Source organism: Galeopterus variegatus, unplaced genomic scaffold (genome assembly GCF_000696425.1).
Source record: "Galeopterus variegatus unplaced genomic scaffold, G_variegatus-3.0.2 Scaffold3819, whole genome shotgun sequence".
NCBI lineage: Eukaryota > Metazoa > Chordata > Mammalia > Dermoptera > Cynocephalidae > Galeopterus > Galeopterus variegatus.
In genome coordinates, this window is record NW_007729930.1 from 165,693 (window position 1) to 171,320 (window position 5,628).

The window sequence follows — 5,628 nt, forward strand, 5'->3', positions numbered from 1 at the left end:
GTGTGTGTGTGTGTGTGTGTGCGTGTGTGCAAAAATTATCCCATAGGTTCATCTTACCTGGGGATTGCTTTTTAATAATTTTATAGATTTTTTTCTAATATAAAAGGATACTGTCAACTTGCTACAAACGTTTTACTCAGTTGGCCCTCTTTTTTCCATTTTATATTGTGTTTTTTGTACTAATGTTTTAAACTTTATGATTTCTTTATTATTGTGCTTAATAACTATAGATCTTTATTTCGTTGTAGTGCTTTTATGGCTCTTAATATTTAAAAATGTTTATATGTTCAGTTTTTCTGAAATATATTTTGATTTGAGGTAGTAATATACTATTCTTTAAAAAATCATTAGTATATTGTTAAAAATATATGGCAAAATATATCTTAAATATGTTAACCCATCGTATCTTTGCTGACTTGAAATGTTAAATAATATAACACATTCTAGTTTATGCCAGATGATTCTGTACATTATGTTCTGTTTAACTCTCCTTACTCCAGTACTTTTCATTATTTTGTAATGACCAGTAATATGGAGGAGCTGTTTTACTAAGTTGTAACACATGGATAGGAAAGACCTAACTGTGGACCCTGGTGAAGTTTCTGGAGGTGTTGCCTTGTAGGACCCAACTCGAATAGCCAAGTGAGTCCACCTTTCACCACACACACTATCCAACAGTTTCCACTTTATTCTGCTGAAAAAAATTATGAGAATTAGTTTGCAGAACAGTAATTTACAGTAGAAAGACCAATAGGCAGACCTCATTCCACCATTTACTAGTCATGTGACCTCTTTGGTCCTAACTTTCCTCATCTGTAAAATAGGGATTATATACTCACTGTATAAGTATTTTGTGAAAATTCTACATATAGAATGGAGACATCAAATATGTAAGTTCTTCAAAAAATTCAAGCAAAGATTCAGATTGTATTTTAATCTATTTTCCACAACTTTTTGAAGTATCCTCATACATTTTTCACCCTATGAAATAATTAATAGAGAATAATTACTGTGTGGAGCATTTTTTTTTTTAGCTGAAAACCAGTGATAAAATGTAGCATGCAGAACTCCAGGTGAATACTCCTCTGGGTTGAGTGCCAAAAAATCAACAATAGTAACAACAAATCAGTAAGATTTACAGAGGATATGCCACTGAAAATTATTTTCAGTTATAGCTAAATGTCATTTCTATAATAAATTGATTTTCTAAGTGAGTTTTATATGTGGGCATGTGATTACTAAGATATGTATCATTGGGTTGCTATCCAGGAAATGAGGAATGACCAAATAGGGGAATTTCTAGACAAATCTGAGCTTTTTCTGAGACTTAATTTCCAAAGCACAAAACTAAAAGAAAAAAAATTCTTAAATTAATAAGTTGATGAAAAATGTTCAGACCAAACTAATAAGAAAATCATAACAGATATTTCATAAATTTAATCATCCATAGGTTGATCTGTAATAAAAAAGATGAAGGGTTTTAACTTTTTTGGATGAACCAGAAAATGAAAGATTTATCTGGGAAAATACAAAAGAGAAACAGCATTAGGCAATAGGATACTACAAGAGACTTTCTCACTATTTAAAATAACATTGTCAGAACATTAAAAAATGCAATTTCAAAGGCAATATATGTTAATTGTGAAAATTAAACATAGATAAAAGCATAAAGAAAAAAAAATCACTCATCAACCCACACTACATATAACACTTTTAGTCATTTTTCTAAGGGTAAGAATGAATGAATATGAAAAAGGCAAAAAAAGAATTAATGAAAAGGAAGTTATACTAGCCAAACTATTTGGTAGTAATATAGCAGTACCATTTTTAGTGTTATTTTATATTTTTCTATAATACAATTTTAGTGGTTGCATAGTGATCCATATACCCTATAGATTTTTGTTTTAGAGATGACCCCACTATTGTAGGGCTTTAGCCTGCTTTCAACATTTCACTGATATGTGATACTTGCGATACTGCATTAGAGTCACTTATTATGTAGAGATGAGGTTTCAAAGTCAGTGTGCAAGATAAAATCTCATAGTTAAAATTGTATCTGAAATTCTCTCAAGCAGTTGTCACCTGTGACACTGATGTTCTGCCTCTCAATATGGCCAACATGGCCAGTTTTTCCACGAGAGCATCAGTAAGTTTTGACTGATGTTCTGCCTCTCAATATGGCCAACATGGCCAGTTTTTCCACGAGAGCATCAGTAAGGTTTGTTTTTTTTTTTTTGGTTGCAGGTTACAAAAATTGCCACTGGCATTTTTAAAGCAAAATGTTATTTGTTANAGATTGTATTTTAATCTATTTTCCACAACTTTTTGAAGTATCCTCATACATTTTTCACCCTATGAAATAATTAATAGAGAATAATTACTGTGTGGAGCATTTTTTTTTTTAGCTGAAAACCAGTGATAAAATGTAGCATGCAGAACTCCAGGTGAATACTCCTCTGGGTTGAGTGCCAAAAAATCAACAATAGTAACAACAAATCAGTAAGATTTACAGAGGATATGCCACTGAAAATTATTTTCAGTTATAGCTAAATGTCATTTCTATAATAAATTGATTTTCTAAGTGAGTTTTATATGTGGGCATGTGATTACTAAGATATGTATCATTGGGTTGCTATCCAGGAAATGAGGAATGACCAAATAGGGGAATTTCTAGACAAATCTGAGCTTTTTCTGAGACTTAATTTCCAAAGCACAAAACTAAAAGAAAAAAAATTCTTAAATTAATAAGTTGATGAAAAATGTTCAGATCAAACTAATAAGAAAATCATAACAGATATTTCATAAATTTAATCATCCATAGGTTGATCTGTAATAAAAAAGATGAAGGGTTTTAACTTTTTTGGATGAACCAGAAAATGAAAGATTTATCTGGGAAAATACAAAAGAGAAACAGCATTAGGCAATAGGATACTACAAGAGACTTTCTCACTATTTAAAATAACATTGTCAGAACATTAAAAAATGCAATTTCAAAGGCAATATATGTTAATTGTGAAAATTAAACATAGATAAAAGCATAAAGAAAAAAAAATCACTCATCAACCCACACTACATATAACACTTTTAGTCATTTTTCTAAGGGTAAGAATGAATGAATATGAAAAAGGCAAAAAAAGAATTAATGAAAAGGAAGTTATACTAGCCAAACTATTTGGTAGTAATATAGCAGTACCATTTTTAGTGTTATTTTATATTTTTCTATAATACAATTTTAGTGGTTGCATAGTGATCCATATAGCCTATAGATTTTTGTTTTAGAGATGACCCCACTATTGTAGGGCTTTAGCCTGCTTTCAACATTTCACTGATATGTGATACTTGCGATACTGCATTAGAGTCACTTATTATGTAGAGATGAGGTTTCAAAGTCAGTGTGCAAGATAAAATCTCATAGTTAAAATTGTATCTGAAATTCTCTCAAGCAGTTGTCACCTGTGACACTGATGTTCTGCCTCTCAATATGGCCAACATGGCCAGTTTTTCCACGAGAGCATCAGTAAGTTTTGTTTTTGGTTGCAGGTTACAAAAATTGCCACTGGCATTTTTAAAGCAAAATGTTATTTGTTAGAAGATTATCAGGAGACTATCCTTCACTGGGCATCAATGGGTATTTGAAAAATGGGCAAAAACCAAGAGAGTCGGAGGCCAGGCTGCATGAATATTCTAGTCCATGCTTCCATGCTCCTGCTGCAGTGAATTAATCCTTTAAATAGTCATTCCATCACTGCATCCTTTTCTTACGATTAAAAGTTCTGATGGGTCGAACTCAGGTGATATTGCCCATTGCTCAGTTGTACTAGGAGGCAGAAAAAGAAAAAATCTGTTTTTCTTGGCTTTTTGGTGGGACAAATGATGAAAGGCAGGAGTTGCTCTCCCATGAGAAACTTCATCATTAGGAAATTCTCCACAAAGGGAGACCAGGATACCAACAAGGGGAAGAAGAGCAGTTGGATACCAGGAAGCCAAGAAACAACAAATACTGCCAGCCTAGTAGAAAATACCTGCTGTTTTTTTTCCTACTTAAGTGCTGGATAGAGAAGTTGGCTAGAGTTTAGGGGCCATGCTGTGTGACCTAGAGTGTTATTTAGCAAAATGAGAGCTACCTGTGTTGAGAAACTCTCAGGCACAATCGGGGGAAACAGGTTCATAGCTCTCATCTTGTATAGCTTAAGCTCATAGAGTGGAATGAAAGGCAGAATCATCACCTGTGTTATTTAAGTCATCATTATAATTATTTTCACAAAACATCTAATAGCCGAATTTACATAAATTAACTGTGTATATGCTGGAACTCCATTGTATGAATAAGAACTAAAATCCTTTCTTAGATAAAGCGATTTTAGGACATACATTTCTGGGGGGATGTCCAGATGTTCAAGGTCCTAACTGGATACACATAGTTTCTTGACTGAATCCCTGGATAGTGTTTATGGAGCACTTGAACTCACTGAAAATGAATTCATATTTTGTGCTCATTTTTATTAGGAGACATTCTGATGCTCTCATCAAGTGCTCACTGGGGACCATGACCTAAGCAAGACTAAGAACCGCCTTTGCATCTATCTCCTAACATTCAAAACAGGAATTGAATCATTGAAATAGAAGTTAAGATGTCTATAACTTTTCTATTAAGCTAGGGAATCCTGGAGAGAGTAGTCTGTATCACTATGTCCCTCAGCAGACTCCTTCCCTCTCCCACAGCTGATACTGGGGAGCCTCATTATGTCATCTTAATGGGTCAGCTTGAAATAAAGTAATATGGATATTTAGGGACATACAAACATTGCTATGAGACTTGGGGCTGGCTGGTTAGCTCAGTGGTGCTAAACCCAAGGTCAAGGGTTCAATCCCTGTACTGGCCTGCCACCACACAAAAAAAAGAGAAACTAAAGAGAGTTGATTCTCCTGGAAATGGTTGTCTTTCCTGTAATTCACACATCATGCAGACGCCCCGATTTCCTATTAAATATCCTTGTATAAAATATTATTCATTATTTTTTATTTAAATTCATAATTATTTTTTACTTAAACTCATAGTAACAAAGAAATGGAAAGGGCACTGGAGGCCCTCTTTTCTTTCCTTCCATTCTGTGAGAAATTTACTCCATGATATCTCTTATCTGACCTGAAAGCTTCCTGTGACTGTTTCTGACTTCAGAAATTAGTGTTTTAGTTTTGAACAGTTCAGCCTAAAAGGCCATTTAAAATACATTCTTGTCTTTCTCTTTCAATTTGCAGAGTTATTTTTTCCAACATTTTTCTCTTGAAATTTTCTGAGACAGTAGAAAGTCTCAATAAGGTGCACACAGACTTGTCATTTTCTAGCATTTTACAGTTTTCCATAACCTCAGCATCTTCACTTCATTTGGTCTCTCCTACTTTATTGATATGGTCATGTCCGTTAGTCCTGCATTTCATTATGGACTTTACTCTTCATTCAGTGCATCTTTTTATGTATTTTTTTTTTTTGTCCTTTTTGAGACTGGCCGCACCACGTTCAGCCAGTGAGCGCTGTGAGCGGACCAGTCATCCCTATACAGGATCCAAACCTGCGGCGGGAGCGCTGCTGCACTCCCAGCGCCGCACTCTCCCGAGTGCACCATGGGC